Below are 13335 nucleotides of genomic sequence, written 5' to 3' on the forward strand. Positions count from 1 at the left end.
ACATGAGACTCAGCCCTAGAAACAGATGCCATAATTATTTTCAGAGACTAATGTGACTTATCATAATAAATGCAATGTTGTCTTCACTGTGCAATCAAACCAATTTAAAGCAAGTTTATTTAGAGCTGCCTGCAATTTTAAAGCCATTCTTTACAAAAAAGCCGGGTTGCCTTACCACCTTGAATATTGTTTACTGAAGATTGACTTAATTGGAAGCAATTGTTTTGGATATAAAATATTCACCAATACGATAAGACTGCATGTATCAACAGTTGCGAAGTTGCTTGCTGTGCATGTACAGAATGCTGATTCAGTTCCTACATTTGGTTTTTAACCTCTACTCATGTGACTGTAAAAATATGCTGTCAAACTTCGTGGAATTAAAGTATGAAGCTGTGTTATCTACACCCAGCAAAACTTAACATTTTAATTCATATTTCTTATCTGCCCAAGGTCAGTGTGGTCTAAATAAAAGACAATGAGCCAAAAGCTATTTATAAAAAGGAAACAAAAAAAGGTTAAATAAAGCCTTGCTTTCTCCCACCCTGTAGATTCAAGTGCAAATTACTCCAAAAAGGAAAAAAGAAATACTGTAAAGAAAAGGTTGTTAGTGAAACATTAAAAAAAATTATCTCCTGTACTAAAAATGCTACAATCATTATCAAAAAAGCAGACTCAAAAAAGCAGACTCAAACTCAACCCAGATAAGACGGAGTGGCTGTGGGTTCTGCCTCCCAAGGACAATTCCATCTGTCCGTCCATTACCCTGGGGGGGGGGAATTACTGACCCCCTCAGAGAGGGTCCGCAACTTGGGCGCCCTCCTCGATCCACAGCTCACATTAGAGAAACATCTCTCAGCTGTGGTGAGGGGGGCGTTTGCCCAGTTCACCTGGTGCACCAGTTGCAGCCCTATTTGGACCGGGAGTCACTGCTCACAGTCACTCATGCCCTCATCACCTCGAGGCTTGACTACATGGGGCTTCCTCTGAAAAGTGTTCGGAAACTCCAGATCGTGCAGAATGCAGCTGCGAGAGCAATCATGGGCTTCCCTAAGTATGTTTGTGTGTATGTTCGGTTTTTTAAATAAGGGTCTTTTAATTATTTTAAATATTAGATTTGTTATATGTTGTTTCATTATTGTTGTTAGCCGCCCCAAGTTTACGGAGAGGGGCGACATACAAATCTAATAAATAAATAAATAAATAAATAAATAAATAAATATCCCAGTAGTTTCTTTCTTTAGCCCTGAGCTTTTTCTTTTTTCTTTTTTAAACCTGAGCTACAAATATTCTTTTCTTTTATGCAGCAAACAAATGCATCAGGGAAAAGGCTAAATTAAAAGCCTATTTCTATGCCATTAAAAAAAACCACAAACAGATTTGATGAGCTAAAAATATTCTGTTAGATTTACTCCCTACCTGAGAAAACGTGCCACTCTCAAAATACTTACCTCAAAGAAAGATTCACCATTCGTAGCTCTTAACTCTTAGCAGACATACATATGGTTTTGCAAAGTGAATATGCCAGAAAGTAAGCCTGTTTATGCTGACCCTGTGTTTTGCACTGTGGCTAGGAAAAGGAACTTTTCAAACCATTTCCAAAAGAATATTTCAAACCTTTTCCCCATAGAATGGAGCATTATAAATATATAGGAAAGTTTGGTGGTTATTGCGTACTTCCATATATAGTAGTGTCATTTGTTTAAGGACATATACTCGTAGAATGTGACCAATTTACAAATCACTTTTTGTGAGTTTGCTCTATCAATACATTCCTTCAGTATCAGCCAAACCGAGACCACACATCCGCCCAGTATCTTAATTGCAATAACTCCATTGCACAAAAACTGTATGCAGTGATCTATCAGATTCCAGTCTCCAGCCATCCTGCCCCCCCCAGGCCCCCCCATTTTGCCTTCCTCACCTTCTAAACCTCCAAGAGTCCGGAAAGTCTTTCAACATTCCTGCGGAGTTACATAAGACAGCAGAAGGAGATAACATTGTATGGTCTGAGCTGAAAATGCAGAATATTTTGTGCTTCCATGTGGAAAGGCATGCAGGAATGTTCTCAGCGTATCAGGAGGCAATAAACAGAGATCCTCAGGAATAAAACGTTATGCAGGGCCAGGATTCCATATCACAAGCGCAGTTGGCTGGATTGTTTCTGTTTTATTTTCAGAACACAAGACAAGACAGGAGGCATGGCAGCCCAATGGGAAGGGGATGCATTCAACTCTTGATAAGCTGTGATGGGCTTGTTACTTTTGAATAACACTACTTAGCATGGCTTTGGTGACAGTAATGGCTCAGTCGCTGGCTATGACTCATGGGCTACCCAACCGTTAGGTTGAATGTTGGAGCTGATTCAAATGACAGAATTTGGAGAGTGGAAGATGCTCTGCTATTTGCGGTGGACTTGGAGTAAGCACACGGACACAGAACTGGGATTTATGAGTCACTTTATTAATTCAACCTAGGACCTGCCAAAGTAACTGAAAGAGGGTGGAGCAACCGTTCCAAATCATTCCTGGGACACTATAGGGCGAAAGCCCCGTGCTGAGCAAGGGAGGGGCCGGAGGTATCACAGAAAGAGGGTGACAAGTGGCGTGCCACTTGGTAAAAAACACCAAAATCTTGCACAAGTATGCTTGCAAATGCAAGATTTCGGCAATTTTCAGCCTTTCTTTGTTTCTGCGCATGCACGGAAGCAAAGAAATAGGTGAAAATCTCTGAAATCTCTGAAATCTCATGCATGTGAGCATCCCTGCGTGAGATTTCTGCAATTTTTGTCTATTTTTTCTGCAATTTTAACCAATTTTTTTGCTTTTGTGCACACAAGGAAAATCTTGTGCCCATCCTCTGGGACCGATCCGGTGGGGAAACTGTTCTGCCGGCATGTCTCAACCGCCCGTAATTACAGGGTAATTAGTCCAGGAAGACACACACCACAGGATAAAAGGAAAACCCAAAAGTTTTTATACATAAAAAAACCAGAAAAACAGAAACAGCTCCCTTTTTAAATGTCAAAGGGATTTTCTGGTACACACAAGGCACAGGTTAAATGCAATCCAATTGCTCATCCAATAACTGGGAAATTGAGTCCAATTCTAAAGTCCAGAGAGTCCACACACAATCTTGAACAGCACAAAAACCATGATCGTGATGAAACAATGAATCAGAGAAACTGCCATGAGGTTAAAATACCAGGCTGTGCTTTTATCTGTAGCACTAATTACAGCAGCCCCACCCAACCACAGGTGGCCTCATTTTCTCTTGTAATAATCCTTCAGTTGTTGTCTCCTATGCATCACTCTACGCATGCGTGGATGTGTCATTAATTCTTGCTCAGAATCCCGGGATGATACAGATGATTGATCTCCTCCTGGGCTGTCTGCCAAACTCCCCTCTTCCCTGTCACTCATGCTTCCTTGGTCAGAGGAGGCTTCATCGGCAGATTCCATCGGGAGCAAAACAGGCCTGTGGCATGTGGATGTTTCCCCCACATCCACCTCCACATTCCTTGGGACAGGAGCTGGGCCAGAGCTAACCACAACAGAAACGTAGATGTGTCCCTGCACTGCTTCAGATGCTTGGCAACGTACTTGAACTTATAACAGTTGCAGTCTCCTGAGGTCATGTGATCAGCCAGTGTGATGTTCTGACAAGCAAAATGAATACGGAAGCCCAATTAACTTCACAACTATGCTACTAACTTAACAACTTCAGGGCTTCATTTAGAAATTTTGGCAGGTAAGGTTGGGGGCACTTCACAACTCTCTTGCCTGGCGATGGAAATTTTGCACTCAGTTGTGCTCATAAGTTAAGGACTACCTGTGCATGGTTTATTCCATACCTTCAAAATTTCCTTCAAGCATAGTTTAGTTTAGTTTTATTGGATTTATATGCCGCCCCTCTCCAAAAACTCGGGGCGGCTAACAACAATCATGAAAATATACAATAAAATCCTATTAAAATAGTGAGGTACACTGGCTATTCCGTCATCACAATTAAACTGCACTGGATCTAGCAATCTAGTTCTCTTCAATGTGGAATGAGGAGGAAGAAAATCTTTTAAGCTTGGCCTCAGGCAGTAGAGGGTCTTCAGTTGGCCCCCTGCAAGTATATTTTCTCTTTCTAATAAAATCTGATCTTCAAAAGTAAAGTGGACAGAAGTTGCCTATGGGTGGCTACCTAGGTTAAAACGTGTCAGGGGTTAACCAGCAAAGTGAAGAAGGAAAATCTTGTGTTCCACAGCTTATTTTCCAGCCTGCATTGGTTGCCGATTGGTTTCCGGACACAATTCAAAGTGTTGGTGATAACCTATAAAGCCCTACATGGCATCGGACCAGATTACTTACAGGACCGCCTTCTGCCACATAAATCCCAGCGGCCGATCAGGTCCCACAGAGTTGACCTTCTCCAGGTCCCATCAACCAGACAATGTTGTTTGGTGGGGCTTAGGGGAAGAGCCTTCTCTGTGGGGGCCCCGGCCCTCTGAATCAGCTCCCCCCAGAGATTCATATTGCCCCACCCTCCTCACCTTCTGCAAGAGCCTTAAGACCCATCTATGTCGCCAGGCAATGGGCAACTAGTATATGCTCCCCCTTCCTGACCATTATATGTTATGTGTGGATATGATTGAGTATATTGGCTGTGTTTTAAGTTAATGGGATTTTAGAATAGAATAGAATAGAATTTTATTGGCCAAGTGTGATTGGACACACAAGGAATTTGTCTTGGTGCATATGCTCTTGGCGTACATAAAAGAAAAAGATACATTTGTCAAGAATCATGTGGAAATGGGATTTTAGCTTATAGTTTTTAATTATTAGATTTGTATATGTATTGTTTTTGCATTGTATGTTGTGAGGCATCCCGGGTCCCCGGAGAGGGGTGGTATGCAAGTCTAATAAATAATAATAATAATAATAATAATAATAATAATAATAATAATAGTAGTAGTAGTAGTAGTAGTAGTAGTAGTATGTATGGGGATTTCCCTGAAATAAGCGGGGCATTTATGAGTTGCTATCAGTAGTGGTTCCTCCTGGTTCAGACTGGTTCTATAGAACCAGTAGTAACTTGATGGCCTGGGTTGCTGGAACTGGCAGCGACTCAGGCCTGCCACACCTCCAAGCTGGTTCTCTCGGTAGCGCTCAGTGGTGGGCAGCAGCCGGTGCTGTTAGGTACTGCATCCTGGCAGGAAATTCTGGGATGCACATGTAGCTGCGAATCTCCGATATGTGCATGCATGTGAGATTTGGCTTCTGCGGTTTGGCCAAGCGAACTCTTATGTGAGGACACTCATGCGAGTGAGATTTTGGCAATTTACGCCAATTTTTGGCTCCCCTCCCCCTGACTTTTAAATGTGATGTGTGGTTGTGACTGAGTTGATTGACTGTTTTTAACATAGTGGGATCTTAGCTTATAGTTTTAATTAATTAGGTTTGTATACACATTGTTTTTGTATTGCACCCTGTGAGCCGCCCCAAGTCTTCGGAGAAGGGCAGCATACAAATCTAATTAATAATAATAATAATAATAATAATAATAATAATAATAATAATATATAATATCTCCGAGTCTACAGAGAGGGGCAGCATACAAATCCAATAAATAAATAAATAAATAAATAAATAAATAAATAAATAAATAAATAAATAAATAAATATAATAATAATAATAATAATAATAATAATAATAATAATTGTTTGCTTCTGCACATGCATATCTTTGCATGATATTTCTCTTGCTGCACATGCGCAGAAGCTAAATCTTGCACCGACGGGCACGCATGGACCACCAGATGCACACCTGCCCGCGACTGCCCCAGAGGGTGCACAGGTAAAACCAAAGTCTAGTGGCCTTTCACTGGTAGTGCCATAGTTGGCACATCTTGTTTTTTGCTTTTTTTTACTACTAAGTATGCACAGGGGGTCATTTTTGGGAAGTGACATACATGCACGCAAAACATGCACTTATATCGCGATGCGAACTGGTGGAGGTGGTAAGTCCTGGTTGCTATCCCTACATATCTGGAAGATACCACTTTGGAAAGGCTGCCTTAGGCAGTTCTCTAGCCCACCCACTAACTAGAAGAATAACTTATGAATGAGCTGATAATACAATGACTTTGAACTAGGGTGCCAAGTGAAGTACAATCTGATAGAGCATTTCAAAGCAGGTACAGGCCTGACATTTTCCTGGATTTCGGTAATATTTACAGCAGTTGCCTGAGTAGATAAATAGCAATATAGTGGTATATTTATCTTGTTTGCATTTTTGACATCCACGGAGGGTGTATGTACTCCAGATTTCATATGAAAGCTTGATTATAACCTCTTTTCTCTATAAACCCTTTTTGAAGACAAACTGAGATATGCAGCACAGCACGGGTGTATATTTTTCAGTGCTCATCTAAGCACCATATGAATTGGAACATATGCCTTTTGAAATGCATGGGACATGCACCCAATTTTTGGGGATTGCTTCTTACAAGGTGCTCGAGATCAAATGGGATTCGGTGTATATAGTGTATTAGATGTAAATATTCATTGGGTTAATTTGGATGACTGTATAAATTACACAAATAAAAGTATAGGAGGAATTCATCATCTATCTCTGTAAAGTCATAAGTGGAAACTCAAGGAGTTCTTAAAGTATGAGCAATGTAACCCTCAGTTTTCGCGGTGGATGCGTTTTGAGACCGCCCGCGAAAGTCGAATTTCCGCGAAGTAGAGATGCGGAAGTAAATACACTATTTTTGGCTATGAACAGTATCACAAGCCTTCCCTTAACACTTTAAACCCCTAAATTACAATTTCCCATTCCCTTAGCAACCATTTAGATTATTACTCACCATGTTTATTTATTAAAGTTTATTAAAAAAATATTTATTAAAGGTGGATGAATGTTTGGCGATGACATATGATGTCATCGGGCAGGAAAAACTGTGGTATAGAGGAAAAAACCACGAAGTATTTTTTAATTAATATTTTTGAAAAACCGTGGTATAGACTTTTCGCGAAGTTCGAACCCGTGAAAATCAAGGGAACACTGTATTATCAATTATTCTGCAATCTTCTTCTTCCTTTCCAGTGTAATACTAGTTTTTGGGTGTTCATTTCAGTGAGAGAGCCTTTTAGGACATTGAATTACCCTTGAATTAATTTTCCTGTTGGCTCTGATGTTTGTGTGGTCCATTCCTTGGACATGCTAGCTTTTGCAAGACAATACACCGGGAAGTCGTACTCTATAAACCTCTGCTCATTACCTGCCACTCTTGGCACTGACCCTTATCACTTTGTTGATTGTAGCTTTTAAGAAGCTGCATTTTAATCTATCATCAAAGACCCAAAGCTGCTGTAGATCTATCACTCCCCTCCACCTTTAGCTGAGTGTTCAAAGGCTATCTTTGCAACAACAACAAAAAAAGGCTATATTTCACTCTGAAACTTCAATGGTTATACTAGTTCTTAAAAGAAATGATAGGCAATCAGTGGCGAGATGTTTCCTATTACTGGGCAGTCAGGATAAAGTCTCAAGGTGACATCTCTGGGAGCAGAAGAACCCATTATATATTGAGTTGAACTATCAAGTACAGTGAGGGCCCCCACTTACCTCCGTTTACCAGGATGACTCTGGATGGGTGGTGGGTGTGGGCAGGTGGGTGGTGGTCATTGTCATGTGGGCAGGGGTCAGGCGTTGGTTCCAGAGGGCCGGGGCCGCCACAGAGAAGGCTCTTCCCCTGGGTCCCACCAGGCATTGTTTAGTTGACGGGACCCGGAGAAGGCCAAGTCTGGCATGAGATTTGCTTCCTGCGCATGTGCAGGAAGTGAAATATAACATGAGGATGCACACGACCATGAGATTTTGGCCATTTTACCATTTTTTTCTTCTGGAACTGTGTGCGAAGCTCCATTTCCGCAACCGAAATGGTTCCCCCCTGTGAGGGGAGCAGGCGGCCCCTGATCAGAAAGTTATGCTCACTATGGGCAGCTGCTTAGGGGATTTATTCACTATCATTCTTTCTCTTTTGTTAGATTCATGCATAAATGAAGAGGCAAGTCACAGGAACAGTTCAGCCCCTTTATTATCTATTAGTTGGAACTAATATGGACTGCTGGCAGGCTGCAAGGAAGCTGTTTTTAAGGACTTCCCTGCAGTCTGCTAGCCACTGGCAGGAATTTATTTCTCCCGCCGCTAGATTAGCCAATCAGCAGCAGCTATGCAAATAATTATAATGTACCTCCGTACGTAACATCTCTGTTCTGCCTTGGTATACTGTACTAGTTTCAAATTAGATTGTATTCTGAGGGCAACTATCAAGATGATATGAGATCTAGAAATCAAGGGATATGAGGAATAGCTAAATCTGGGTAGATTTAGCTTAAAAATAGTTGATTGGGGGAAAAATATGATAGCAGTCTTCCAACATCTTCTAAAACAATGGCATGCAGGGAAAGGAATACATTTGTTTTCTATTGTCACAGAGGTAGGACAAGAACCAGTGGAGTAAAATTACAAAGGAACTAGATTGAGACTAGACATCAGAAAGAACTTTCTGACTGCATGAACTCTTAAGTGCAGTAGAAGAAATGAGTTTACCTTCTAGGTAGTAATATGCAAGAGATCTCTGATAAGTCTTCCAAGGCGTGTGATGTTATATGTTAACTAGTTTTCTTTCCACCCCTATGACAATGTGATGATCTCCACAGTCTCCACAGACATTCTCACTTAACAACATAAATTTTGTGCTCAGTTGTAGTCATAAGATGAGGACTGCCTGTAATGTCTAAGATTAATTGTGGTTCCATCATCATTAATTTATTCTTTTTATATTTAAATTTAGTCACATTTATTTCAGCATGTCCCTTGCATTTTCAACTATCCACATGGAATGGAACGGAATGGACCAGACCAGACCAGACCAGACCAGACCAAACCAAACCAAACCAAACCAAACCAGACCAGACCAGACCAGAACAGAACAGAACGGAACGGAACGGAACGGAACAGAACAGAACAGAACAGAACGGAACAGAACAGAACAGAACAGAATTCTTTATTGGCCACTTGGACACATAAGGAAATTGTCTTTAGTGCAAATGCTCTCGGTGTACATAAAAGAAAATATACATTTGTCAAGAATCATGAGGTACAACACTTAATGATTGTCATAGGGTACAAATAAGCAACCAGGAAACAATCAATATTAATATGAATCATAAGGATACAAGCAACAAGTTACAGTCATACAGTCATAAGTGGGAGGAGATGGTTATAGGAAAGACTAACAGTAATAGTACTGCAACCTTAGTGAATAGTTTGAGAGTGGTGAGGGAATTATTTATTTAGCAGAATGATGGCGTGATAGGTGGAAATGATTTATGCTTTATCTTCCTCCAACCCAACTTTCCTCAATGTAAATTCGCACATAGATTACATGGAATAAATAAGAGAACATGCAACCGTGTTTCACTTCTTTATCAACTTGAAGCCAATCACTTTCCCACGGTGCATACTGTGGCTTCTTTGACCTGTACATAGGTTTTTGTATGACCATAATGAGATGTTCTGGGAATCCCATTGTTCTAAATGCATCCTACCTACTTGACATGATTGGCACAATGGGAAGCCTTTCTGTAACCACCAAAGCATATAGAGCTTTCTTGTTGGCATTTGCCTTTTTACAATTCATTTCAAATAAGGCTTTGTGTACCTTGACCTTTTCTAATGCCAGTTTAAACATCTGGCATTAGACTTTCAATGCAGGGTTATAATCATAAGCATTATTTTGCTAGCAGTGAAATTAAGGATATTTTATGACAGTTTGGACCAATGATAGCAAACCTTTTTTTTGCTCTGGTGCTAAGATTGCACACGCAATAGTGCACACGCATGTGCCCACACCTATAATCAGCAAAGGGCTACCAAAATTTTTACTACCACACTGTGGGTGTGGCTTATGCAGGGCACCCTGCATTTTCTATATCTTTCAATGCAAATTGGGTGTTCTGGGGTGGAGCTCCATTTTTGCTATCCCACTGCGTTCCCACCCATCTGGGCAGCAGCCCACCGCTGCCTATAATGTAATGCTCTCTGCCCTGCGCATGTGTTCACAACCCCCCATGCTCCCCATGCATGTGCACAGGCCTCACTGAATCCTCCACGCTTCCAGTAGGTCCATTGGGCTTTATTTTGCCCTCCGCAGGCTTCAGGAAAGTCTTCTGAAACTTGGGGAGGGTGGAAAATGGTCCGACAGGTCTACTGGAAGTTTGTTTCTAAACTTCCGGTAGACCTGATGGATCTGTTTTTCACCATCCACATGCTCTAGAGCAGTGTTTCCCAACCGGTGTGCCGCGGCACACTGGTGTGCCGCGAGACATGGTCAGGTGTGCCGTGAAGAAATAAGCTCAGCTTCTGGTCTCGCAACTTTTTGCGAAGAGCAAAAAGTCGTGAGACTGGAAGCTGAGCTTCCTTCTTTGCGCCTTCCAAATTTTCCAGCAGCTGCAGCGCCCCGCCCGGCTGGAGTTTCCCTGGTGATGGCAGCGGGTGAGCTTTGGGGCTTGGTGGGAGGGCAGCAGCAGCGGGAGGGCGGCACACAGCGGGAGGGTGATGGCGGCGGCAGCGGGCAGTATGGGGTGGCCAGCTGTGAGCGGAGCTCCGGAATGGAGGCACCGACCGGCGGCGGCTGGACATTTTGCTGTAGCCATGGGGCGACGGCAGGGTGATCAGCTGTGAAGCGGAGCTCCGGAAGGGAGGCACAGACGGCGGCGGCTAAACGTGTTGCTAGACGCCGTACATATCTAGCGCTGGGCATGGACGCAGCCCCACGCAGCCCCTCCATTCCGGAGCTCCGCCCAATGCCGCTGCTGAGAGAAAGAGAGAGGGGGGAGAGAAAGAGAGAGAAAGAGATAGCAAGAGAGGGAGAGAGAGAAAGAGAGAGGGAGAGGGGGGATAGAAAGAGAGAGAAAGAGATAGCAAGAGAGGGAGAGAGAGAAAGAGAGGGAGAGAGGGGGGAGAGAAAGAGGGAAAGAGATAGCAAGAGAGGGAGAGAGAGAAAGAGAGGAAGAGAGGGGGGAGAGAAAGAGAGAGCAAGAGAGGGAGAGAGGGGGAGAGAAAGAGATAGCAAGAGAGGGAGAGAGAGAAAGAGAGGGAGAGAGGGGGGAGAGAAAGAGAGAGAAAGAGATAGCAAGAGAGGGAGAGAGAGAAAGAGGGAGAGAGGGGGAGAGAAAGAGAGAAAGCAAAAGAGTGATAGCAAGAGAGAGAAAGAGAGAGGGAGAGAGAGAGGGAGAGAAAAAGACAGCAAGAGAGAGAGAGAAAGCAAGAGAGAGAGAGAAAGAGGGGGGGAAGGAGGGTGAGGGAAAGACATAGAGGGAGGGAAGGAGGGAGAGAGAAGGAGGGAGAAAAAGAGAGGAAGGAAGGGAGAAACAAAGAGAGATGGAGAGAGAGGGGGAAAGAAAGAGGAAGGAAGGGAGAGAGAGAAAGAGGGGGAGAGAGAGAAATAGAGCGAAAGGGAGGAAGAGAGATATTTTTTTGTCCAAACTTTTTTTAAAACACCCCCCCCCCCCCAATGTTCCCCAGGATTTTGTAAATGTGAATACTGTGCCGCGGCTCAAAAAAGGTTGGGAAACACTGCTCTAGAGCAGTGGTTTTCAGTCTGTGGGTACTTAATAGCAGGTTCATGTATGAGAAAAAATCTTGGATTTTTTGCACATTTGCTTCACAATATGGATTTGATGATACCTGAGAAACATAGAAACATAGAAACATAGAAGTCTGACGGCAGAAAAAGACCTCAAAAATTAGGCATTTTTGCTGATCTGTTCTCTTTGCCCGGTCTCGATTGTAACAATTTTGTAACTGAATCCAATTAGCTTCCTTAGCACTCCAACTCACCAACTTATCGCAGAAGTTACCGGTCCTCTTCAATCACCTGGCCCCCCTCATTTTTCAATTTGCCTGGGCCCCTGACGCCAGTCCCGGTAATACTGCCCTATCGGCGGCCCTGGATAAGACGGAGTGGCTGTGGGTTTTGCCTCCCAAGGACAATTCCATCTGTCCTTCCATTACCCTGAGGGGGAATTATTGACCCCCTCGGAGAGGGTCCGCAACTTGGGCGTCCTCCTCGATCCACAGCTCACATTAGAGAACCATCTTTCAGCTGTGGCGAGGGGGGCGTTTTACCCAGGTTCGTCTGGTGCACCAGTTGCGGCCCTATCTGGATCGGGACTCGCTACTCACAGTCACTCATGCAACTTGGGCGTCCTCCTCGATCCACAGCTCACATTAGAGAACCATCTTTCAGCTGTGGCGAGGGGGGCGTTTGCCCAGGTTCATCTGGTGCACCAGTTGCGGCCCTATCTGGATCGGGACTCGCTACTCACAGTCACTCACGCCCTCATCACCTCGAGGTTCGACTACTGTAATGCTCTCTACATGGGGCTACCTTTGAAAAGTGTTCGGAAACTTCAGATCGTGCAGAATGCAGCTGCGAGAGCAGTCATGGGCCTACCTAGGTATGCCCATGTTTTACCAACACTCCGCAGTCTGCATTGGCTGCCGATCAACTTCCGGTCACAATTCAAAGTGTTGGTTATGACCTTTAAAGCCCTTCATGGCACTGGACCAGAATATCTCCGAGACCGCCTGCTGCCGCAAGAATCCCAGCGACCAATTAGGTCCCACAGAGTGGGCCTTCTCTGGGTCCCATCAACTAAACAATGTCGGTTGGCGGGCCCCAGGGGAAGAGCCTTCTCTGTGGCGGCCCCAACCTTCTGGAACCAACTCCCCCCGGAGATTAGAACTGCCCCTACTCCCCTTGCCTTTCGCAAGCTCCTTAAGACCCACCTGTGTCTCCAGGCATGGGGGAACTGAGACATCTCCCCCGGGCATATACAATTTATGAATGGTATGTGTGTATGTATGGGTGTTTAGAAATGGGGTTTTTAAATGTTTTTAGTAGAAATTTAGATTTGTTATAAATTGTATTTTTTGCACTTTGTTGTGAGCCGCCCCGAGTCTGCGGAGAGGGGCGGCATATAAATCTAAATAAACATAAACATAAACATAAACAACTAAAGCTTTTGTTCTAGCCCCTTGGAACATTGTGTGTGGGGGTGTCCCGCTGACCTTCCTGCCAATCAGATTAAAGCTCTGTTGGGAGAATTGGCACTAGATTTATGGTTGGCGGTCACCACAAGATGAGGAACTATATTAAGGAGTCACGGCATTAGAAAGGTTGAAAACCACTGCTCTAGAAGCCTGGGGAGGGCAAAAACAGCTTCCTCTGGAAGGCTAAAAATTAGCTGGCCAACACACACCTGCGAGTTG

The sequence above is a fragment of the Erythrolamprus reginae genome, chromosome 3 (assembly GCF_031021105.1).
Source record: "Erythrolamprus reginae isolate rEryReg1 chromosome 3, rEryReg1.hap1, whole genome shotgun sequence".
Classification (NCBI taxonomy): domain Eukaryota; kingdom Metazoa; phylum Chordata; class Lepidosauria; order Squamata; family Dipsadidae; genus Erythrolamprus; species Erythrolamprus reginae.